This window comes from Balearica regulorum, chromosome 3 (genome assembly GCF_011004875.1).
Source record: "Balearica regulorum gibbericeps isolate bBalReg1 chromosome 3, bBalReg1.pri, whole genome shotgun sequence".
NCBI lineage: Eukaryota > Metazoa > Chordata > Aves > Gruiformes > Gruidae > Balearica > Balearica regulorum.
This window is the reverse complement of record NC_046186.1, coordinates 116741081-116767509: the sequence shown is the minus strand read 5'-3', so window position 1 is coordinate 116767509 and position 26429 is coordinate 116741081. Positions and strand designations below refer to the sequence as shown.

The 26429-nt window shown below is 40.1% G+C and overlaps 2 long non-coding RNA genes across 2 annotated transcripts in view; both read left to right on the top strand.

Annotated features, from left to right (window-relative positions):
• Positions 1 to 11530, top strand: part of LOC142601167 (uncharacterized) — a 33326-nt gene extending 21796 nt beyond the window's left edge. Inside the window, exons 2-5 of the long non-coding RNA XR_012834800.1 lie at positions 8587 to 8731; positions 8850 to 9043; positions 9886 to 9928; positions 11410 to 11530. This is a non-coding gene — a long non-coding RNA (uncharacterized LOC142601167). The remainder of the gene's footprint in view (positions 1 to 8586; positions 8732 to 8849; positions 9044 to 9885; positions 9929 to 11409) is intronic.
• Positions 11531 to 15325: 3795 nt separating this feature from the next.
• Positions 15326 to 22912, top strand: LOC142601341 (uncharacterized). Its single transcript, XR_012834943.1, has 3 exons — positions 15326 to 15378; positions 17885 to 18053; positions 22491 to 22912. It is a non-coding gene; the product is annotated as an uncharacterized LOC142601341 (long non-coding RNA).
• Positions 22913 to 26429: the final 3517 nt, after the last annotated feature.

Genomic DNA, 26429 nt, shown 5'->3' with positions numbered 1-26429 from the left:
CACTGGGAAGAGGCTTTCTTTACACAGCACAAAAGAAAACAATTTTTTGGAAGGCCAACGTTAATCATGGACAGTAAAGCAAATTGCAATGTTTTCGCAACAAAACACAATCAAATGGTTTTATTCTAGCCAAAGAACAGGTTTCTGATTCTGAGAATAATGCCATACTCCACACCAAAGAGATACAAAAGCGCTGCTCCAGCACTGTGCTATTAAACCTCCTTTGCCTCTATAAGAGCTCGGTTCTGACAACGCTGACTGTGTTTCATGAACCTTGAAGTCAACAGGACTCTCTCCATGATATCTACTCGTATCTCCCAGGTCCCTATCAATAGACCTCTAGGAAAAACATTTTCTTCACCCTGCTCAGCAATCATTTCATGCTGATGAATATCTGAGGCTGAGCAGATAGCTGCGACATTTATGGAGACGCTGCTGGTGTCCGTATTCTACCTCATGGACTCAACAGATCCCTTGCACCTTTGGGACAGGGGTCTGGAAGGAAAATCCCATCTTTTAGTGAATATAGAGGTAGGTTTGAGATTCGAGTTGCTTTTGTGTTTGGTTTTGGGGAGGTGAGAGTGTCATCTTTCTCTTGTTGTGCTAGAAGGGACACGGATTTGCTTTGGACATCTTTTTTGTTAGCTCACTGAATTCAGTAGAAAGGCACCTGATGGACCCTCTAGGCTACTAGGGTGGATAGATAAGATACCTCAAGCTATGAGTGATGATAATTATTCCCTGCTTTCTTCACACATTCGCAGAGCTCACATTGTTTAAAAGTGAGTGGAGCAAGGAGAGGGGAGAAACACGCCTGTAGACATGAATTAAGGCTGACAAATCTGTAGGAAATTGCTTTTGAGTGCACTAGATTATTCAGAAAGCCTAATGCTGTTGTATGGTTTTCCCTTGGTTTTTTCTATGATACTGTTTAATACCACCTAGATTCTTACTTCTTGTCTTTGCTTCTTTGAGAAATGTATTTTTTCTTACAGTTTGAATGCAGTTTGCAAAGGTGTATGATATTCCCAAGGATTTCCCCTGAGACAAGTCAAATACTTGCAGCCTTTTTCTTATCAATTGATTCCAGTTTTTAATCCATCAAAAGCAGTTTGATGCAAAAGTTGCACCTTCATGCCTTGAAACCCTACATTTCCTTTGCGGGCTGCTTTCTTCACTGTTCCAAAGAGAAAACACCTCCTGTGTTACTAACAATAGTAATATAAATCCTTAAATACATTAGTTCTAACAGCAGCTCCTGGGACATCTTCCTGATGTGATCTGCAGGTCATTAAGAATCTGTGACTGCTTGAAAAAATGGATCAATATCACAGCACTCCAGTAGGGTTTTTATTTTTTATTTTCTGTTTCCTGACCTGTTGTTTTTCATATTCCTGGGGATATCCCATCCAGCCTAACACTGATCTTTTTGGCACTGCTCTTTAATAGCTGCCACCCATCCAATCAAACTGGGCAGAAGCTGCCAAGCTCTAGTATTTCCTTGCTTTATTCCTCAAAGAATGCCCTTGCCTCCTCTTTCTTGGATGTTTTCCGTACATATGCTTGTGACTCTCTGTCTCTCTATTCACTGAGATCGTGTTTGTTTGCAATTAGTGGAGCTTTTGAGCAGATTTAGGCCACTGGTACATAACTCAATAATCACCACTTTTCCACTCTTTTCCAGTCATTCTTTTTTGAGGGGCAAATATATTTCACGACATAATAATGTCCCTTGGCAAACCTGATCTCATTCTCATAATGCGAATGTTTATAGACAATGGACTCATTATGCCAGTTAAAACAGATTTTGATTTTGCTTATCTACAGCCAAAGTTCTTGGCCCCTGGTGCACAACCAAACCATGTGTAAAAAGGTATTCAGCTCTGAATGAGATCACTAGCATCTGTTGCTTCACATAACATTTAATTTTCAAACACCATCAACAACAACAAAAATCAGGCAGTTCAAAATGCAGAAGTGGAGGAACATGGGCACTGTCAGAGCGAGCTTCAATTCCTCTTAATTGCTGCCATGCCTTGTGCACGCAGTGGTGCTCTCCTCACAGCCAGAGTAGCCTGCCCTCAGGAGTCCCTGAGGATTGCACCGGGAGAGGGAGAGCTCTACTGAGAAGAGCAGCCCAACATGCAGCCACTCCCCACCCATCCTGTCCCCTGGGCAGTTGTGCTCTTGCTCAAAGCAGGGGCCGAAGGGCAATAATTGAGGGAGGTACTGAAGTGATCAAGAGTGTTTATTAATATAATCCCTGATATGCAGAGATTAGCCTCACCTTTATAGTAAAAGTAGCTCATAATCATTCTGGTTGCTCTTGATAGTCTACAAATGCAATTTTGAATCTCCTCTTCTGTGTGGTATTCCTGACAGATAGAATACAATCACAGTTTTCCAACTCTCCTGAAGAACTGGAAAGATCAGCCATCCCTTCAGGTCCTCTTTGCATTTGCCATTGAGATACCTTCTGACAAATGTGTATTTCTTCTCCCTTCTCTGTTCCTCAGAGCTGTAGTATCTCCTGGATCAGGAGCTAAATAAGGTATCTTTGCTTTACATAACCTTTCAAAATGCTCAGACCCCACCTTGGAGCTTTTTCAGAAAGCTTGTAAAGAACCCTGCTTCTAGATAGATGTATTTTTTTCTCTTTGTGGATGTCAGATGGTCTTGGCTTATTCACAGGCACTGTCCAATGCACCTGGAGTCTGATAACCTCAGCCATCTGAATCACACCCCTGTGTAGTCATTAATTCTTGATAACGTTGCTGAAGCCTCCCATATTCTCTTTACTGCTTTTCTTAATTATAAGGATTCTCCCATCACTCATTGGGTGCTCTCTCAGACATATATTTGTTGTGCTTTGCTGGTACGTGTCTTGAAGCTATGCTGTTTTTTAAAAATGAGGAAAATACTATGCCAATGATAATGGGAATAATATAAGAGACTGATAAAATAAAGTAAATCAAAGCTTACTGCTAGCAGTGGAAGTTAGTTATGACATTTTAGTTATATTGTTCCGTCTTCCAGAGCTATAGTTTGGAGTCCTTGAGGAAGGAAAGGTTTCTTGAGTTTTGTTGTACAACATTGTTGTTGCAAATGTACCTGCTGGTCTGGTGCTGTTATGTTCCCCATCTCCTTGACTGCTCTGAATTTTCCTTGACTCATAGATTTCACGGAAGATTCGTCATAGTCTTGCACGTGCTAAGAGTCTGTTCCATCAAATGGAAATTAGGGTCTCTTGTCCTTTCCAGGAGTCATGGTTAAGGAACCTGCACCAAGATTTCCTACGTGATGTGCGTTTGGTACCTGTGGTTATACCCAAGCATTCTGTGCAGTGAAACAGGTGTTTGTCATATGGTCCTAAACAGATAAATCGGCCTGGTCTTTCCAAGCCATTTGTGTGCCAAAGAATTCAATTATGGCTCTGAATGGGCCTAGGCCATAACGCTGTGAGACGAGCTTATTTAACAGAAATTCTAGAGTGTTTGGCACATTATGTTTACCAGGGTGAGGCAAACAGGAATGAAATGCAGTCCTGGAAAGAGGACTGTCATGCAGATGACTCACTGCAATCAAACAGTTCGAGGAAATATGGTCTCTAAATGTTATGTCTACAACTAATTAATTGTATTTATTATAGGACCTATAGAAATACAGAAACTGTGAAGTTTAGGGAAAATTAAATTAGGTTTTCAAACAAATGCCCAGTGTTCTTTTTTTTGGAAAAAACCAGCAATCTCTTTGCCAAGTAAACTGAAATATGCTAAAATGCAAATGTTGATGTGTTTCAACAAGGAAATTCAATCGCTGAATGCAAACTTTGTTTTCAAAAATTGAAATGTTGAAATCATCCAGGTTTCAAACTGAGAAGTAGGATCATATATACACAATCTTTATTTAATCAGCAGCTTTGACATTTTTACGTTAATTCTTTTCTCCAGATACTGTATTTTCCCTCATTGAAATATGCCCAATTCGCACACAGTATACTCACACTCAAATAGACACACTTGCAGTGGAGCTGACAGATTTTATTCCAGATGTGACTATATATGTGTATATGTATGCACCATATAGTAAATATTGAATTTTTTTTTTCCTTTTTCGTTACTAATGCCTCAAAATTGTTTGAGTATGCTTGCATAAGAATTTATGTCACTAGAGACGGTGGTGGTATATGCTCTTTGTTATAAGGCAGGGCAGGATGAGATTCAGTAATCAAACTCTTGAATGAAAATATTGTGATCTTCAGCTCAGTGGGTGCATGGTCAACAAATAAAATCAAGCGGTGCCTCACGCTGATAGAATAGGACACGTGTTCTTTGCATATGTATTTTGATGGTTTGTTAACAGCATCAAAAGGCAAAAGAAAGTAGAGAAGAGATGGATGTACTCTGTCTTTACAGTGGGTGGGTATCTGAAGGGCAAATCCTCTACTGGACAACAGAAACAATGCCTTCCCAAGAAGGTCTTAGAAAAAAATTTTCTTTGAAAAAGCTACTGTTCCTCATACAGCATTCAGAAAATAGATTGAGTGGTCAGGAGATTAGTGACCTTAGGCAAATCAACACTACATATCACAGTCCATTTAAACTTCAGATCTTGGAAATGCTGTTTGAAGACTGGCTTCACAAGCCAGCAGTAGGCTGGCACTCTTTTTTTTCTCATCAGGGTAATGGTAACCTCCTCTTGGCAGCTGAAAACTTGCTCCGTGAGACCCTGTGTCCATGCGTCAGTTGGAGAGCATCCCAGGAAATCACGGCACTGCTAGCCAGCCAGCGTGGCGGTGTGGACGTACGAAGAGCAAGAAGAACATCTTTTTGCAGCCTGGTCAGGAGGGTGTTAGCGCAGCACTGAGTCTAAGTTCACGGGGAGCCCCGCCAAGCACCTTCTGGCTCCGTACTAGAGAAATGGTGCACGGGAGCCAAGACAGGGAAGCCCTGAGGAAGGGCTGTGGCCAAAACTGTAGAAATCAAATCTAGGTCTGAATAGAGCATTTCGCTGACCAAATTTGGATTGTCACCAATTGCTGCTATTTAATGAGACCCTGTGGAAAGCAGGACCTTACGCTATAAACTTCCGAAAGGGGGAGCAGAGCGTCTAGGTTGGTGATTAACCAACTAGAATAATCAGTTGTGTGTGAGACACTTGGGGGGATAGCTGTGATTCAGTCTGTGGAAAGAACGAGGTGTCATTTCGGTTTTTTAGGGATGTAAGTTTGTAACTAATTTTTGTCTCTCCTTGCCAGCGTAACGGTTTGAATGTTAATTTAATTTTGCAGAATATCATTTATGTAAATGTAATTAGAAGGGAAACATGATCGGGAGATGCACAGCACCAAAGAAAATTTATTACTCCGAGGGGTATTGCTCTAATCATTCAACTGCAATATTGAGTTTCCCCAGATTTAATCTAAAAGCAATAAATTACAAAAGGCTAATGTCCTGCCCAACAAAAAGCTGTCATGAACCCAAGTTTCTGTGGGGAAAAAATTCAACTTCATCTCAGCAACAGGCTCTCCTCGTTTACACATTCCTTTTATGATTCCAGTCAAGTCAAAGTAAAATGAATACAAATGTGAGAGTTTGAACACTTTCCCTGAATATGTATGTGTGTCTGTTGGTGATTGTAATAATCAGCAACCCAAGGCGCTGAGACTCCGTTATCTCGGGCAGAATTAGGAATGCGGTCCCGCAAAGGTACAACTGCAAATTCTTCTCCCCACCTTCGCATGACCCTGTGATTTAAGGGAAGGCAAACTTGGGTCTGATTAATTCCAGTGTCCGTATGAAAGTCTCTTGCTAATGTGCTGTCGTTTTTGTTCTGCCGGCGAAATGAATAAGAAGAAACGAGCTGTCGCTTTGTCTGTGTTAGTGACTGCAGCCTACATGCTCCATGGGAAGCACTGTCTGTGCGGGGAAGCTGCCCTGTTGACGCTGCTGGTCTACATTTACTAAAGGGACACTTTTGGAAAGTGGAATGAAAAGCAAATGCGTAATCAGATAATATTGCGTAGTTACTTCTCAAAGCCCTTGAATAGCAGTTCTGCTATTCAAATAGCATCTCTCCGCTTGATAAAGCCTGCAATGAAAATTTGTCGGCGAATAAACAACAGCTAGGCAAAATAAGAATTGGTAAATGCCTGCCTAATGTGTATGCTAAAACACTGTTAAGTGTTGGGGTTTTGTGGTGCAATTTAGTATGAAGGCTGATGCCAACATTACACTTCTTTAAGAAGCGGAGTAATTAGTACAGGAAATAGGTTTCTTATGTTTTATTTAGCCAAATTCATCTCTGGTTTAACTCCACTGTAGCCTGGATTACATTTGTTCTTATTTCCCAGTGTTCCTCTGCACAGTTCTTTATACCATGACCTTTAATTCACTGTGATTGTCTTTTATTTTTGATAGGGGCCATAGTTCCTCTCTCAATTTGTTAGTATCAATTATGTTGTAAGCCTGGGTTTCTTGGCTTGCAAAATGAAACCCATCGGATCTACAACAAGTTTTTACAAAGTGCACATTGGCAGGTTTACAGATTCCCACAGCTGTACATGGGACACGGGGAGAAGCTCAGGGCTGCAGCCTCAAAGGCACAGAGAAACAGAACTGTGAGAGGACTGGGGAAAAATGCAAGGAACACAGAAAAACAATGTTAGAAGCAGGGAAGGAGGGGCTCAACACATGAATTACTCATGTCCTTGTGGAGGAGAAACAAGTCTTAGGAGGATGGCTGAAAGCAGTAACTAGCAGTCTGGAGAATGAGAGTGACTGGGTTGGGACATCTAAACAAGCTGGTGAGGCTCAGGACCTGCTGCTGACCAACAAAGTAAAGCCAATTATGAAAACAATTATTTAATTCAAATCAGTATCTTCCTCCGAGGGCTCCTTGTGAAAGACTTTGGCCGAGAGCAGGGGATGTGTGTGCGCCGGTCTGCGCTGGCGTCCCGTGCTGTGACGGCACGAACGGGACAGGGAGGCAGCTGCCGCCACCTCCTCCTGCCTCTTGTCAGCGTTGCAGAGATGAGTTCCTGCACTGGGAACTCTTCTGATAGGGCTGCTTCCATGTGGCTGGCACCCCAACTTCTGTTTCATTTCAGCCAACCCAAAGTTAAACTAAAAGGAGGAAAAGATGATTGAATAGATTCATAACAACATACATACTGCATCGGCTTTTGGTCTGTAGGGTACTGGTGTAAAGCTGTTATAGTTGTAATTCTCCACCCACGGGTGTCTAAAGAGGTACAAATGTGTGCAGCAGAATGTAGGACAAACTGCTGTGGGTACACTTAATTAACAGTGAACATGCACAGTACTAATCATTTCATCCTTGATTGTATGAAGCATAGCACAGATCATGACAACGTGAACAGTAAGCTGCAGGCCTCTTCTGTATGATTACATATAGGATCTTTGGCAGCCGGCGCTAGTTCCGTGGCTTTTTGCAGGCAAATCAGTAGAGAATGACAAAACTGCAGAGCAGCCATGGAAAAGGTCTTACCTTAGTGATCTACAGTGTACACAGATTGCAAAATGTAGTGCTAAGAGACCTGAGATGTATTTTTCATTTCACAAGATGTAATTGCTCTAGTTGTGAAATAACATTTAAGATGGTTTTCTCTTTGTTTTTGCATAATGCAAGAAAGGGAAACTTGCCTCATGGAAAATGTTTTCTGCCTCGAATGAAGACTACTGTTCTAAAATTCCTTAAGATGCATACATGAAGATTTTATTAGTCAAAGAAGTCCTCCAAGATCATCATCATTTATTACAGTTCCTGTGTTTTTCATTCCAATGAGATTTATAATTATAAACTGGTAATTAAAGAGGCTCCACTCTGTAATTCCATAGGAATTCCACTGTGATCTGACATTAATTAACAACCAATTATAAATTATGATATAACTTTAAAAAACCCACCAGTGTCTGGATGCCTTCTTTCAGTTACAATGAAATTTTAGAAGGAATTTTGCTTTTGTAAGCTGGAACCTCGTTGCAGATTTATTGGTACTACTGCATGTTACAGATGTGTTTCCACGATGCAACAACTACATGGATGGGCAGGTTCGAGCTACTAAGGATTTGAAAGAGTTTTTATCCTCTTTCTTGTAAGAGGCATCTGTCTTGCAGGATTTCAACCTTCTGTCATGTCAACAAGTGTCCACACTTTAACGCTTAGATTTTATCTGGCTTGTTATGTAAATTAGACTGGTGCGATGCATCGCTTGTCTGCCTAATGCAAGCTTTCTCTGGCTTGAAAGTATGTGTTCAAAAATTATAGCCAATCAGGAAAAAGAGAAGAATAGCTACTGGCTCCAGTGAGAATGTCTCTCGGATAGAGAAGACATGATAGTAGGTTAAGGGAATAAACTGTCAAAATTCTGGTGTTATTTGGCCATCTGCATTAAAGATCTGATGTCTAATGGAATTTGTATGTCCCCAAAATCTGATGGGTAGAATGTTACCTAGAGCTAGGTACCTGGTATATGTGGATAATCAATACTTAACCTCTCTCTTTCCTTTTTTCTCCTTGTCTTTATTTCTTTTACCTTTTTTTTTTTTTTTTTTTTTCCCCCAGAACTGAGGTCAGTAATCATCATTAAGCTTTTTGGAAAGCTGGGGGAAGTGGGATCATATCGAAATCCATTACTTGCAAAACCATGTAGAGAACAAGAGACATAAAAGGAGACAACAGATTATTTTTGCATGGATGAAATCATGAGGTAAGTTTTCAAAGCCTTGTCCTGCAAATGAATTTCCACCATCGCCATTAAGATAAATGAAAATCACGTGTGTGTTTCTGAGTATTTCTTAACACACTCCTCCCTTGCATCTTTGCAGCTCCTCCCTGGGACCTTCCACAGCTCCTTCGATCAAACCTCTGAGACCTCTCCCACGAAGTGAGGCTTCTGATCTGATCTGATGAAAGTTGGTATGGGTAACGGAGTGAGGAGAAGCATGGTCCTTTTAGTCATCTCCACATACAGCTTTCATTATAAAGCAACACTGCTCTGAGCACAAAGTTGTTCAGGAAGGTAATAGTATGGCTTACTCAGCAGCCAACTTTTGTTGGCTTTGGAATCCTCACTGTTTCTCAGAGTCAGTGTTGTTGGAAGGATGTACAGCATTTATCCTTCTGTTGTAATTTTCTGCCAGTTTTACAATAGGTACCGGCACTGATCTGTGGGAGCAATCCTTTCATTTAAACTCAGGCAAATCTGACAGTCTTGACCAAGAGATAGTCCTGCCTGTTGCTTTCTCCCTCGTTAATGTGAACGTACCTGTTCTCCTATAAAATAGATAAGATTTCAGCTGGGAAATTCCCATAAAAATCTCATCCTGTTATGTTGCATCTAACTTACTATCAGGGCATCTCTGAATAGCCTTGCCAGTTAGCCAGAGATGTGTCACTGACAGCAAGGAACAAAATGCTTTGACGTAGGGAAATGTTATAAACTTGCTAGATCAGATCAGCATCAGCGGTGAATCAGCCTACTCCTATTGGACCCAGAGAGTATACATAAACTAAACTTGCTGCTTTTACTTGTAACTATCCCTAGAAGGGATTAAGTTTTTAAGATCTGGCTGCGTGCATTTCAGATATTAATATGTTCTTTTGGTTCTGTGCCTGAATAAGATTTAGAGGAATTTGGAGAGCAGCTGGACGCTAAAGCTTTAGGAGATCCAGCGTCAAAGCAGGGCTCATAGTAACCAACATCCTGTCAGCAAATCCTGATGTTCTATATTTAACCTACTATTAAAATTATGTTTTGTTATTTCTGTCTACCTTCAGCTCAAAAGTTTGGTTTCTTTAAGATTGCAGAACAAGGCAAGCTTAGTTAAGGCTATCAAATTTATCTCACTGCTTTCTTTTTAGCTCACTGTTGATCTGGTGGCAGCTGAAAGGGCAAATGAGAAAGGTAAGTATTATGTTTCAAGGGGAGAGTTATAAAAGTCTACACTGCATCCAAAGTATATTTTACTCCTAATAATGAGAACTGGATGAACAGCGTTTAAAAAAAAATATGAACCTACCCCAACTACACTGGTTCAGAACTAACTGATCTAATGCAGTTTTCTAAAGAATAATTGATATTATATAATCATAACTGGCAGTTTATGTCATGAAAGTGACACTTGACACTTTCCTGCTAACCAGTTTAACATCATCAATTAGAACATCACTTGTGTAATGACATTTTAGTAACCAGTTTAATATCATAAATTATGACATCACCTTCTTTTATGGCATCAGGGTTGAATAAAAGGTTTTCTTTAGAAAAGAGAGGAAGGAAAAAAGTAGGAAACCTTAACATTGCCCCTCATTTTGTCCTTATAAAAGTTACGTATGTTCTAGCCCTCTGGTCACTGTCCTCATTAGGGAGGATCTGAGAGCTGAGAAGCTACAAACAGGGGTGAGATAAACAATTTAAAAGAATGTGCTTCGGGTTAGCACAGACAACCTCCCAATAGACAGTAGTGTCCTTTGCATAACACCAATGGAACTCATCCAGAAATGGAGAAGAAAGTATGGGCATGCTCGTGGAACCTGATGAACTCAATTATAGTGCAGTAATATTTACCGAGATGTGGTGTGAAAGTTCAAGACTGTGTCATTACCCACCAGTGGGTGTTTTTTTTCTTCATGGTCAGTGGCTTTAAAGCAATCCTTTGTATCTTATTCTTCACTGAATGGTCAAATTTGGGTGCTGGAGTCTGGTATTTTACATCTCAGACTCTTTTGGGCACTGGATTTTATGATGACTGCCAGTGATTTGAGTCCTGAGTTGGCAAATGGCTCCATTTATTTGTATCCATTTAGCCTCATGGAACCAGACAGGAGCCAGACATGAATTGAGTTCAGAGTATTCTCAATTAAACAAAGGTCTCTCTGAATGTGTGTCTTTGTAGGATTAACTGCAAGGAGACAAATATTTTAAGTATATTGTGTGTTTTCAGAGCTGGCTTTCTAATGGCATATAGCATCAGCTTCCTTCTCTTCCTACCAGGGTCAAGAAAAGTGTTATCAGGGACCACAGCCACAGGCAAAACAAGTCATAATCAAGCATTTTCAAAATTCTTTCTGCAATTTTTTCTCTTGAAACTGAATCATTACCATATTATGCTGTGCTGAACTCCACTGGAACTCTTCCCTGAGATAATGCCCAGTGTGTCTTCCAGCACTTATGCAGAAACTTAACCTTGTACACGTAGATAGTCTGAATTCATGTGCTTCTCCCATGGCTTGCCTTCATATCAGGTCCTTGGTTCCCAAGCTGGGGAAAGAATCCTAGATAGGAAGTCAAATTCACATTTTAAAAACTGAACAACTGTTGTATATTGTCTGGGGCATAAGCATGTCCCTGAGTAATCCAGAATAATTTCCCTTGCTAATTCCCAGACTGTAAATCAAGGATATGACAAATGGGTGCCACATGCCATCTCAGCAACTGTTCTGTCCTTGATCAAGTGTCCAGTGCTCAAGAGATGCCCAAATACTGGCAAGAAGGTGATAAATCGGTAAGTATGATAACACTTCTTAAATTACAGACAAAATTTTAAGCAAATCCATGTAAATTGTCAGTGCATGTCTTAGTGGTCTCTGGAGGATGCCATGATTTACCTACTCTCTTTTCTCAACATTTTTTCAAAAGTTTTTTTCCCCCATGAATATTTATGTCGATGCCTCATTTGCTGACTGAATTTCCACTTTGCTGGAATTATGCTTCCCCATAGTGCACCCAGGAAAGGTGAGCCGTTAGAGGTGAGAAAAAGAGATTCCGTGACCTTTAGGAAATAGCAAGTGGCACTAGATAAAACCTATTCTGTGAGGGGTTACTTATGGATTGGTTGGACATAATTACCAAAAAATTATTATCTCTCTGAAACAATTAACTTCTGGAAGATCAGAGTCCAAATCTCCAAAAGCTCTGATCTTTTGCAAATTGGCTTTGCCCATTGCCACTCTTAGGCAATGAGTAATTCTTAAAATAGGCATGAGTGATAGATACCACATATTTCTAGTTATGAGTATGGACTTATTTACAGCTGGCATTTTTTTTAAAGTGAGTTGTAAATGTTAAGGTGCTAGATTCAATGCTTATGAATGTGTTTCCTTGGTGATAAAGCTTTCACTAAGCACGTTATCTATCTGTGCTATCTTATATGCAGACAAGAGATGATTCACACTGCATGTTATAGGTCTTGTGCTTTAAAATTGAATCCTCTATTGACTTATGGCTGAGAAACATAGAAATCAAATCCACAGCTGGTTCTTCTTAAAAGTGAAGTTTTGGCAAAAGCAATGAAGGCTTTAATGCATTACAAAAGTGTGCATTTTTAAAAGTTATTTCACTTCCTATTTTCTCTCTACAAAACTTCCTGAAGTTAGGAGTACTGTTGGGTTTCATCTTGCACTTTCAGCAGAACCTAGCCTTGATTTTGCATTCCCCGCTACTGCCTACTAAATGCAAAGAAGATGTGAGTTCATGGAGGTACACAGATTAGACAAACAAATACATAGAATGAAATCTTACTGGCACAAAGAAGCAATTTATCTAATGATGAAGCAGTTGTGGTTGGAAATCTCTTCAGTGGAGAAACATAAATGGCTTTGGAAAAGGTGAGGCGGGACAGAAAGACTGAGCAAATGCCCTGACAAATAATGTGACTTACATGAGAGTGAGAATTCCTGGCCCAGTGGAGGGCAATGGGAGTTTTACCATTCTTTCCACTTAACCTTCCTTTGTAAGTAAAATAAGGGAGAGTTGGCCCATTGGATGCCTGTGAGTAGTTACCTAGTGCATCTCCGCTTTACTCTGGCCTCTTATAAAAGGATGCTCTTGCTTTTGATCGGCTCCAGCGCTCAGGAGCTTACAGGGGTTGTAACACAGAAGAACAGGTAGATACAAAATGAAAGGGGGCCTTCTACCAGTGAGGCACTACTGATCACAAAAAGCCGTCATCCCAGCACACATTACACATTAGGGTTCGAGAACTATAAATGGCATAGGGTTATATGCATTAATTGCACCATAAAGTAGAGGGGCCCCAAAGGAGGTCTGGTCTCAGCTGTGCTATGACTGGGACAAACAATTAGTGAGAGATCTTACAATCTCATTAGGCAGGAGAGAAGTAGAGAGTATTAATCTCCTATTCTCTCTGTTAGAGACTGGAGTTTAAATGTGCCCATCATTTACACAGTCTATGGAGTAGAGGGGAATGGACCTGACTTCTCCTGAGTCCTATTCCCAGTTTCAGGGACTGGCTTTTCTTCCCTTCCTCCTTCCACCAGCATGAGCTCTTCAACCCCCCCCCCCCCCCCCCCCAAATGTCATCAAAGATGTTTGGATTTGCTTTTTGTCTCTAATTTCAACTCTTTTTTTCTATGATTTATGTTTTTGACAGCTGCAGAGTCATACAGTAAACTGTGAACTGTTCTATTCCCAGTGATGTTCTCTTAATTTGTTAAGTAACTCACTGCTGTCCTTGCACATAGGAAACTGTCCTAAAAATTTTTTGAGAATGTTACTTTGGGGGCTTCAGATATAGCAAAGGTAAATCAAGAACCAGGTCAAGCAGCACTGCATTTCTGAAGCACAGTGGAGAGAGAGCCTTTCTGACCTTGTAGCTTTTAAAACCTCTTGTTGGCTGTTTAGGAAAAATGAGCCAGATGTTGACTCGCTTTGCTTGCCCGTTTAGCAAGCTGTAGCAACGTGGTGGAAAAATGGGTTCCCTGGTATGTGGTAATGCCCCCACATAGGTCTGGGCTCTGCTATTGGGACTGGTACAGGTTTCTGGCATCCCTAGATAAACTCTCATGTCATTTACAAAAGCTGTCAAGGGCTGGCATTGGCTTTGGAGAAACCTTAGAGATGGAACATAGGGCTACGACACCACGGGCCAGCCCTGCAGAAAACCCACATGGCGACTACCAAGGTTACAGGCTGTAGGAATGGCTTTATGTGCTCGCTATCTCGTGGGCATGTAGGACTGATCTGGAGACACCTATTCATTGCTGAGCGGGTGTGAGTGTAAATGTAAGGATCTTTCATGTCAGCCTCCAAGTGGACTAACACCCTGCAGATGGCTCTGATTAGAGGCCAGAAGAAAGGAAGAAGGTGCAGTGTCTCCTAGAGCCCCTATTGCTGCTTTTGGATTTGCTGCCATTGTTGACTTGGCTTTGGAACAGCCTTTGCTGGAGCTGTTGCCTAGATCTTGATTTTGGCATTGTTTTTTCTTTTCTTGTACTGTTTTGTCCCAGTTTGTCTTTGGAAATGTCCAGAAATGGAGCAGGCGCCACTTTGTCAATAGTGCGGGGGGCAGAGAGTTTGTCTCCTTTGCTCTTGGTTGGCCTTGACGTTCCCCTTAATTAGTATTATCTATCATTAGATACTCACTTATATCACCCACTCTGTCTATTCTGCTTAAATATACTACCTCCAAACATAATAAATCTGAAGGAAATGTGCCTGTTATTTTTCTTTCTAAATCAAGTCCAAAAAAAATGAACCAGCAGTATAGTTCTGTTATAGTAACTGCTGATTTTGCCACTTGATTTTTTCCCCCCTTCTTTCCTATTTCCCTTTGTTTTTCTCCATATCTCCAGGATACATAAACTCCCTGTCACTCTCACAACTTTTCTCAGCTATGCAGCTGCCTGTCAAGGAATACATGGTAAAATTCCTACCATTACCCATTCCTTACACTCGCACAAGTGCTAGGCCAAGATTCACAAATGTGATTTGCTTGCCCAGATATTACCCATTCCATGAAAAAGTTTGCAATTTAACAGGAAACAACACAAAGCAAACAAGCTGCCCTCTAGCCTGGGAAATTCCTCTAGAACATCTCCTTTGGAAAATTCCTGTATCAGGACAATCAAGTATAAGGGGGTTTGGAAAAATTTGGTTTCATCTAAACTTTGGCTGGATTTCCTAGAGAGCAGTTTCCTTTGTGAAAACTGTCTGAAAATGGAGTGAGATGAAGATTACTATTTGTCTTATGCCATCCTTGTGCTAAGTATATTACTGAATAATACTACTATTAAAAAAGGATAAAAGGACTTCGTAGGTTCCTGAAAGTTGTTCAAGATGGACCCTTGAGAGAGCAGGGAAATGAGTTTGAAGGAGGCAGGTCCCATCTCTTTTTACTTTGCCACATTTAAGGTAGTGCAAGAACTAAAGCATACGTTATTGTTAATATTTATTGTCAACTTTGTCAATATTGTCATATTTATCCACAATTACAAAACTGACACATTTTTCAGGTAATAAGTATTTTTATTAGTGTTATTTCCTTCCTCCAGGTTGAAGCATTTTAGGAAAAGTTACAGATCTGACAAAAAAACCAATAAACAAAATCAAACAAGGTAATGTTTGCTTTTCTAGCAGTATGCTTTCATAGTCACTGTTGACATTTTTAGTTTTCTGACAATGGAGCTGTTTAGTAAGTCCCTTTAAAGTCTTTCCCAGGCAGAGCCAAAGTCATCTCCCAAGCAAATTCCTCCTTACAATTACAGTGTGATACTTCATACCTGGTCTATCTGTTCCTCGACACCTGATTATGAGCTCGGGGTTATGAACTAGCTGTATTCAAGACTGTAATTAGTTTTTTAAAGTTCCTCTTTGTCATTCCCCATTTTTTGGTCTCCCTACAAATCTCTTTTAAGAGCATCTGAAATCCCACCAGACCCCAAAGGACAAAGGTGGGGGCACAGGTGTTGCAAATACTCGGCCCTTCCACTAACCAGTTGGTTTTGCAGGGAGCACTGTGAACATCAGCTTTGGTTTTAAAGTATGCTGTTGCTTTAGCACTGCTGAGGGGTAAACAAGTGAACATGATGTCATTTTTTATAAATATCCATTGGACTTGCATGGATTCTCGTTAGTTGATGTATCAAGCCTTCACTAACTACAGGATAAATAAGCTAATAGATACATCAGTTAAACCAAGTTGAGCTTAAGTGTCTTAGATAATAAAGCTTTGCATACATTCTAATTCAAGCAATGTCAGCAAAAAGCATAACAAGTAGCCAGTCTGGGATAAAAATGTTTTTATTTCAGTACCTTGTTCTTCATAACATCCTTCACAGACGCTATAACATTATTTTAGTCTTTAGAAAAATATCTAACAACATGATTGTCTCACACCAGGCATAATCCCAGTGGAAATTAAAATTGCATGCATTTTCTCATCACTCTTTATTTAACAACTGGGAGAGTTTTAATATTTGAAACTCAGCAAGAAAATTGTCTTGAAACACAGAGATTCCTTTGGGGTAATTTCACTGTTGTTTGTGTGAACTTTAGCCGAGCAATTTTTTACAGTAATGTGGATCTATGGATTGTATGACGGTTAACAGGACTTTCTATATGTGCTTCTTATCTAACATACAAGGAAAAATAGCAAAGAGCATTCTAATAAAGTCATTTGAGTCAGCTAGCCTTAGTAGTGAAGATGCCCTGTTTCAGTTTTTTTTAATGGTTTCTTTTAAAACCATGTCACTGGGTTTAAAAGTGAACCTGAAACTCACTGTATTCTTGCATGAAAGGCAATACAGTTGTGACAGTTCTTCAATTTTCACAACAATAACATCAGACAAAAAAGGGTGAAAGAATAAACAGAACTCTGCTATGAATATTCAATGCCAGGAACAAGTGAATGCAGGAAAATCACTTTAAACTCTAATAGCAACTAAAATTACAACATCTTATCCAGAGCTATGTTTGATGAAAAGAGCAAAAGTTGGTTCTGAGAAGAGAAGACATCAGAGACCTCTGCTTTGTTTACATGGAGTATCTTGGAATAGCTTTTGCACTATTACTGCCACAGCTCACCCTAGGGTAAGACAGCAGGGTAGGCTGGGCTGGGATGGAAAATAGCATTTTTGCATTGCTGACTAAAATGGGATGCTATCCCTGCTGTAAAGTCAGTAAGAAGGGGTTTTTTTTATAACTCCTAAGTATATACTTGGCCCCAGTGCAAGTCAGTTAGCATTTTTCTTGATGTTTTTGAGGACACTGGTTTTTTTATTATTTTTCTGTAAGTGAGAGGACATCTGGCACAGCCAAGAAATCTAGTATTGATGGGACTTGGTAATGCAGTTTGCTTGACTCAGAGCAGCAGTATCCAGAAACTTATGGCTCATCTACAAAATGAGCTGGTTGTTTTCCTTCAACAGCTAAAGGATAAATGCTTGCAATGCAAAATAACATTGCAATAGGCTCTTGCAAGTGGTCATAGAAATGTGACAGTGGATTTAGTAGGGTTGATTGTATCAGCTGATTTCCATTAGAACCTTTTTCTTTTTGCCTGTAATCAACTCTCAGGAGATAGGCTTGCTAGCAAGGCACCATGGCTATCACGTGGTGGCTTCCTATGTTCATAATAGCTCAGATATCTTCTGCAGATTGAAGATTCAGAGGTCAATAAGCACCTTTCAGAAACACTCCACATTCAGCGAATGTGATTATCGCACTGCCTTGCATTGTGCATCATCGCTTGTTTTCACGTGTTCAGCAGAGTAACATCAACACTTCTGTTGTTTTACTTGCACTCTTGATGTTTCCATCTTCAGCATTTCTGAGATAGAGTGAGACCTGCCAGTCCCTATCAGAAATTTGGGGCTTTTCTCTCAAGTGTTTCTTGCAAAGTCAAAATAGCAATGTCCAAGGCCTCTCTTTATGCGGAACACATACGCTGGAGCTGATATTACTGCCACGACATTCAAACCCATTTTTCTTGTCAGCTGGGGTGATTGCACACTGAAATATATGCTCAGATACATATTTGGATTTCATTCTTATTGTAATATTTTAAACCTTTTCTGTGAATCTTAATCATGACATCTTTTTCTCCCATTAAATGTCTCACAGGAATTTTGTTTACTAATTCTTCAACTAACAAAGGAATACTTCAGGCCTCTGAGCTGTTTCAGAAAACAGGCATCAGATCTACCCCTCTGGTGCAGCATCAGTGAGACCAAACAGAAACAGAAAGTGTTTCATGTCCTCTTCTTCTCATTAATCCTGTGCAGAGATACAGGTGAGTATTTGCCAGGCCAGAACATTTATCATCAGATTCATTTCAACGGCACAGTGCGTACCTGTGGGTGAGTCTGTAAGGGAAGAAAGGTCATGGGAGATGTTTATTCTGAGACAGTTCTACCAATCACACACAGCATATGACCTCAGGAATCTTAACAGCGTGGTCCAAATGGGCTTCAGATACTTCTGCAGTGTGGGTAGCCAACAGCAATTCAGTGTTGAAGGGAGTCCACTCTAAGTGTTTGGCAAAAGGCATCAGAGCACTATCAGAACCCCTAAAAAGCCAGAAGCTCACTGGTCCACTGTTTGTTTTTTTTTCTCTGCACCTAAGCTGAATACTAAGAATTCAGTAGCCTAGTAGTGGATGGAAGGAGCGTGTTTCTGAGAAAAGGTGGCTATCCGTAGGCTCAGGGTAGGTGCTGAGTGCCCTTGTGATCTTTATGCTGAGAACTGGGGCACTGAGGTGTCAGAGTTACCTGTGTGCAAGCCAAGTGCCTCAGGAGGGCCGCATTGCACTGGTTATTGTCAAAGGTGTCTGTCAAACCTCGTACTGTTCAGCCCACACAGCCACATATGCAAGATGAGCCTTTGGAGCAAAGTTACTACTACCTTCTGCCCAGGCAACAGGCTCTTTTAAGCCAGGGGCTGATTTTGCATTCTAAATCTTGGAAATCGAGTTTAAATTGGTTGAGGCCAGGATTGTCTTTGTTCTGCTTGTGCAGAACCTAGCACAGCAAACACCAGCCTGTGATCTGCTTCTTATGTGCAATGGTGGTGTGGAAGGCCAGATATCCATGTCAAAAATTAACTTTATTTCCTACTGAAAAGCCCTGTCATCACCTTGTCTGTGCTTGGGCATTGAAAAGATTTTGGTTTGTATCAGTCACGGGTGACTCTTTGGAGTGTACACAACTCTCACCAGTTTGTTCACCGAGGCTGCCGGTTATTTCTGTTTGCAGACTGACTTAGTTACTCTTTTAAATATCATACACCTCATTATCACAATCTTTCAACCCTATCGAAGTCATCGTGATTATTTCTTAAAGTCTGTTTCTCCTGTATTAGCATGACTGATACAAGTATATTAAAGAATTTCCCTTTTATATTCCAGCCTGAATATCAGTATTTGAGGAACAAACAGGTCATCTTACTGATAGAAGTAGTTGGTGCGCAGAAGGCATTTTATTTCTTATTCTCTTTGGTATTTTAACAAGGGCAATCAACCTAATTCCACATTCTCTTGTGAGATTTTGCCTTCTGGGTAAAGAACATCCTTTACCTCCCCTTCTCCCCCTTTTCCCAAACAATCTTCTGCTGCGCTGGGAAGATGGAATGTATAGGTGATATCCCTTTCAGAAAATATATCCATAATATATCACAAGTATTGTCATTATGATGTATTAATGTAATGCATCATCAGAGAGCTGTCAGGGTGAAGATTTATTACTCTAAAATATGTTATGGTGAGACACTGGGGAATGGGTTGACAGAATTTTTGTTTATTTTTCTAAATTAAGGACTTCTGAAGTAAGCTTAAAAATCTCTTACCTTCATGAAGTAGTAGGGGTGGGAGGGTCACAGAAAATAGGACTTGAATCAAAAACACCAGAACGACTCAGGAGGCCTCATAGAATAAGAATGTAATATTTTTCCCCCAGGTAGTTTCCATGAGATCTGCAAAGTTTAAGTTTCCAGCTTAGATGAGAGCTACAGTGGGCAGTCAAAGTCATTTTAATCAACCCGAACTGGACTTTATTGTTTCTACTTTAAAGGAAAACAGAGTCGCCAAAGCATGAAGACTTGGGCTAAAAAAGGCAAACTGTGCTAAAAATGGTCTAAAAATAATTCTGTTTTAGTACCAAAGGCTATTCCCTTTTCCAGGTGTTTCCAGTGGACTTATCATAGACCTGATACAAATGCACTGAAATCAGTCAGAGCTTTTCAGCAGGTTTGCACAGACTTTGGATCAAGCCTCTTCCCTGCATCATGTGGTGAAGCCATGAAACTTGGCACATTTATAGCATTGTAACATAAAGCCATCTGTGTACAAGTACAAACTTTTCCTTATTGCCAAAGTGCTTAATGTAATTACAATCAGGCTTGCTTCTCCTCCGCTCAGTTCATCCATATGCTGAGATGGATGAAAACTTGCACTGGTAAAGAATCCCGCAGCATCTGAGTTTGCGTGCCGCTTACAGCAGTGTACATTGCTAACCTTGTAAATCTTAGGCGCTTTTGCATTTTAAGGAACACACATAAAGTTACAGACTGTCTTACAGGAAACTGGTAACAGAAATGTATCAAACAGTTCAGGCTGGATTCTTTTCTTGGTAACTACACAAGACACCCGACTTAGGAGCTCAGTTGCCCTCGCTTCCCTGCATAGTCAGTGAGGAGTCAGAGGTGTCACAGAGTTTAGATACCTAAGATGGGAGTTGCCTTCAGGAGGTGCCTGTTAACTCTTTGCTGGCTAGAAAATGAACGCAGAGCTGCTGTTCACCACCTAAAGAAGGTTGCATTAATCCTGAGCGTTGGCTCCCCAGGCTGTCCCTGTCCATAAGCAGCTGCAAAATAGTTGTTTCATCTTATGATTCACTCTTTATGTTGACTTCAACTATTTCCAAATGCGATGTTTTCCCATGGCATTTATCGTATCCTTCAATTTCCTATATCATGGTATTTGCATGTAGTTCCCTTAATACTGAATATAATATTGGTCAGTGTAAGTTAAATACCAAGGTTGCTTATAGGTTAATGAATGCACTGTGCTTGTGGCTGACTGACGTAATTACTGATAGGTGGTACACTGAACTTGACCCTACAGCCTGTAGACGTGTACTTGACTTTATCAGTGGGGATGGTATATTCAAAAGGAATATTAACATTAAAAAGAAGTAGATGCAGTAGGTGCATTTGCAGGCACAGGGAATAAGTTTTCAGGAAAAAAGATTGCTGAAGGCAAAAGGTGGTTATGCCAGAAAAGTCTACAGATTTCTTTTCCCGAAAGAAAATAATTACAAGCTGCTTAATTTTAGCCAATTTTAGGAGGACAGTTTAATTAATTACCTAAAATGTAGGTGTGAAATGAGTGCCAAAGTTATGCAGATTATCTCTACCCAAAGTCCTGTATAAACTCTGCTGCTGTCGGTATAGGAAAAACCTTTCTTCCTCCATAAACTTCAGAATGGTTTAATCATGTATAGTGACACAGATACGTTGTCTCAAGCCAAATTTATTTTGTGATATTAACAGAAATGAGTATATACAGATGCTTATAAAACACCTGCACTTTGCAGATGCCAAATAACCTGTTTCTGCAAATACAGAAAGCTTTACTGGCTCTCCATGAGGTTGTGTAGATACGTGCTTGTGGTAAAAATGTCCTACTGTCTATGGACACTATATATCCATCTCAAATACAGCTGGGATTTACTTTTCTAAACCAAGATGTGAGAAGGGCATAACTTTTTTTTACAATTGGTGTAACTAGTCAAAAAATTTCATAGTATGTACTCATGATCAACTAATTTGCTTAATGAAAGAAGGTGGGCCTGGTCCTCCGTAGTGTCAGGGGAAGCACGGTAATTGAGGGAAGATTTGCGTGGGGATCTGTAGTCTGCTGACAGTAGTTTCTTTCCTAATTTTGTGATGCCAAAAGAAAGGACTTCTGACCCATGCTGCAAGTGTTAAGAGGCAAATAAGTCTTTCATTTGAAGGTTTCTGTGGGAGGTTGTCACACATGCTACAAATCAGAGGTTTAAGTGTTTGTGTTGCATAGAGGTTGGAGTTATAAGGGGTTTGCCCAAACTTCTGTCCCCTCTGTGAATGGGGTTTCACTCAAATTCAGTGTTTGTGGTGGTTGCTGCTCACATCACCAGTTAACACAATCTTAGGTCGGTACGTTCTTAAGGAGGTAAAACATCTTGGAGAGACCATATGAAATCTATCATGGCAAACCACTGATAACTCCACATCTTATTAGCTTCAATTAAGTATTTCCATGGGGAGCCGTGGAACTGTTTAAAGTCATGATGACACATACACACACTTTGTTCCATCCAAAGAAATAATCTGTTTTCCAGATTTCCAAATAGCCAAGCTATTTTGTTACTGTTTTTTTCTTTTCCTCCTTTTAAAAGAAATAATTTATAAGAATTTATCTTGGGCTTGCTACAGATTTAAAAGGAGAAAAAAGGTTTCTTCTGTCCGACTTTTAAATTATATGCATGACCAAAGATAAATATGTTTTTTATTTATAACTGTGGATAGATGCCAAACAAAGCCTTTCATATGACGCACCGCTGCTGTAGTAGAGAAGTACTTAAAACAGTTCCAGTCAAGTTAGGCCCCAAGACTTTTCATGCAACTTCATGCAAAATGGTTAAGACCTTTCGTTTATTTATTTTTTTTCCTTTTCTTTTGAACATCTTCAAAGGTTGCAAGTGCAACATGCTTAGAGGATGCCAGGCTTCTTCCTGTCGAGCTGAGATGATCTGAAAACCACATTGAAACATGGGAAACTGCAGCTACCACGGATTGCAGATGAGGGGGTTTTTTGCAGGCTGTAGATCTCTCCTGCCCCTCCCCACGTGGTTGGTAACAGTTGGATGAAGGTTATGGATGGAGGCTGGTAAAGCAAAGGATTGGTGTGCTGTTCCGAGGCTGGGATGAATGAACTTTGACAATACTGCTGAATAGGAATGCTTGTGGAGCTAATACAAACAATTTGTAATTGTCAGAGCTGAAAAGTAAAAACATGATTATAAACTGTGCCTAGGATCAGCTTATGTCAGCTTTAAATGATTTAAAAGTCTGGTGTCTGGAGCTGCATCTTACTCGCCTGTAAAACTCCTTAAAGACGACTTACATAACCCTGTAAGCATGTCTCTCCCTTCTTGCGTATTTATTGTGAAAAGTAACCCTTTGTCTAGCTGACAGGAGACAGGTTTTTAGGAGATGTGAAACAAAGCCTTCCAAATAAATCAGAAAATACAGAATTTCTCAATCTAAATAGAATGACACAATTGCCTGGTAACAGTAACTCTTGTAGAAACTACTGGTTGTCCTTGTTTTATGCAAGGAGAGGCTCTGAATTGTTAGGTGCTGATGCACCTTGGTCACCTGGTGGCTTTGTGCTGTGCCAGGCTTGGAAACTGTTACTGCACGGATGTGAAGGAAGTCTGTGAAGGATGCAGACTTCTCCAAGAGAAGGGAAGGAGCATAAGAAAGCGTCCTCTGTTACCTAGAGCCTACCATCATTACGCCTGACCCTAGCTCATTATCCCTTGATATCTGCAGCAGACGATGACCTTTGATGACACTGCACAACAGTATGCAAAGGAGACGCCTTCCTTTTAATTTTGGCTCCTGAATGCCAAATGTGGTAGCTGCTTCCTCACACTATGTCCAGCCTTCTTTTACTCAAACACACGTACAAAAATTAAAATGCTACTAAATACTACTAAGCAACACTGTTTAGGTACTAGGTTACATTTCTAATTTTGCTAGAAGTGCCTCTGTCTTCCCATCACCTAGGAGTCTGGAGAAGGCGGGAAGCAACTAATTTACCGTGTAATAAGATAGGTTGCTGTTGACACAAGTCAAGGGCAAAACTATTAAGTCATTAGGGCTGATGTTGTAACATTCTGATACAAAGGCATGGCCTGGGCCTTTCAGATGTACATCTGACCTTTGAGGATTAAGTTACTTCACAGCTTATTTTTGGTACTCAAAAACTGTCTTTTTTTCCTTCTGCTTCACATGCATTGATCTTTGGCCCTGTGCTACATACAGCTTGCATAGCAGCTTCTGCAGTCCTGATTTGTCCCAGTTTTATCAGAGGAAGTAAGGATAGAAAAGGCATGACGTTCTTAATCCCGCAACTCTAAGAGTACACCATGTATTCCTTTGCTTCGCACTGCCCATGTCACAGCTTGGCCCAAGGGAATCGGGGAAATAGAGGTGGCTCTCAGGATTCTTCCACAAAGTAGAGAGAGTGAGTATGGCTTAAACTAATCTATCTAGATGTCATTTAAATATGTATAATACGTGTCTTGCTATGGCCTTGAGATATTTTGGTGAAGTAACTTTTCTCAAATCTAACGGTTTTGCCAATAACCAGATGATTATTTCAGCCACTGTATCCTCCAGCACAGCAGCAGGTCTGCACTTGTTTCACTTTCATTGCATGGGCAAGAGAAGTACAGTGGGACTCCAGAATTTGTCTTGCAGTCATACTTACTATCTCTCAGGATTGGTTCACTTCATGTCAACTTGTTTAGCTCTGAAATTTTTGGCTTTTCCTTTTATGAGTCAGTCTCTGAAATAAGGAGCCAAGAAATGTTCTCACTTGGACCTGTGCCGGGCTGTGTCTCCATTTACCGTCACTCTGAAGGGTAACTGTTCTCCAGGTGAAATCAGCCTTACCCACAGGTAAGCCTCATGGCCTTCATATGTAACGAACCATTTGTCATTTTCAAGATGCACGAAGAAAACAAATCAAAGGACTTGTCAAGCTATTGTGTGAGTCCTGTGTCTGAAATTTTTGACCAAAATGTTTTAGACCATATGGGCAGGCTGAGAACGTGCATCAAGGCCTGAGTGACATTGTCAAAGCTACTCACAGTAAGTCATTATTTAACAAGGAAGGCTCATTTTATCTGATGCTTTTGTTACTTATATAGGAATGTATTCAATAATGTGGAGCATTCACCAAAAAAAATCTGAGAATGTTTTCAATTTCATTTGTAAGTTGTTTTTTAAGTCTGTCTTGCTTATGCATTTAGCTTGTCCTTTTGAACTACTGGAAAGGGTCCTCTCTCTTGAGGAAGAATTAGCAGACCATTCTTTAAGAAGGACATTTGGGAAGCAAGGCATCCGATGAGTTTATGGCAATAAGTCCTGGAATTATGTTTCGTTAATTTCTGGTTTATGTTATTTTTGTGTTCAGTGTTTTTAAATATGATGGTGATGAGGAAATGCTGTATTTTGTGAATAATTGTATTATATTTTATGTATTTTATTTTGTTTAATTGTATTTTATTTTTGCATTCAGCGACTTTAAATACAATGGCGATGGGGAAAGGGAAGTTGCAGTAAAAAAGCTTTTGCTCTTAAGACTGTACATGCCAAGGTAGGTCTGGAACGGATGCTCATGGCTGAATTAATAAACTCTGACTGTAGAGGTTTCAAACATGAATTCTGACAGACCCTTCACTATGACAATACTAGTGGGAGTCACAATAATATCATCTGCTGCTGAACATCGCTAGTATGTGTGCACTGTTGTGCCAAAGGTTAATATGCCAGTTTTATTTCCTTCTCTCTACAGCTATAATTTAAACGAGTTGCACACATAAGTGATGTTATATGCATAGGGTTTTGCATTAAGTTTGCTATGTCAGATTTGTTTATAAAAATCATATTTTGAACCACTTGCCCAGGGGCTCTGTTCTGGGGAGCTGCAAGCTGATTTCTTTTAAAGAGGCAGTTTTCATTTTCCATGAACTTTCAATAGAGATTTTGGAGCTCTGAACAGGGAGCTCAGTTTTAAAATTAGCACTTGCCCAGGTTTACAATTAGGTTTAATTACTTAGCAACAGAGAGTTTAATCTAGTTTTACATGTGTGCCACATGACCCTTTCCATACCTTACCCAGATTGGAAGGGCCCCCTGACTCTCTTGGGGAAAATTGCTTCCCAATATTTTGGAGACCGTTTACAATGTTTTTGTTCCTATGCTGCAATGTTAACATGGCCCATAAACCTAATAGTCACACAGTAGTTAGTAAGGGGCAGAAAGTTTTATAGTCTTTTCCGCAGTTGTTAAAATCCTGCTACTGTAATTTAGTCCTAGCCACACAAAGCCTATCAGTTGTTGTGAAAAATAAGAGGTTCTGTATTGGTGTGTTCTTGGAAACCAGTGGAAGAGAGGACCTCTCCTGAGCATCTAGCTGAACCTAATGAACTTGGGGATTATTTAAATTGCTTGGTTTGTAGTATAAACACTCGAGGGCTTGCCAGCGGTATACCTTCAGGATTTGTGGCTTTTCTAAAAAAAAAAATAATTTTGGATTTTTTTTCAGAATCCATTGCAAGTAGTGGCACTATGGCAAAGGATGATTTATCAAATTGCCTTTCACTTACAAAAAATTGAATCCATTAATGATGCTGCAAACATATTTTTAGTCAGGTTCGGCAAAAATAATTTTCTAGCTGTCTTTCTATGTTATGTAAACTAAGAACATTCCCAAGATACCAGCTGAATCATCCTTTGTGCCATTGTAGACCTTCAGAATGGTTTTGACCTTCTCCTGCTAGAAGAGGTGCCGATACTCATGACCGCACCAGTGGAAATGAGGTACTTAGCCAAGTTA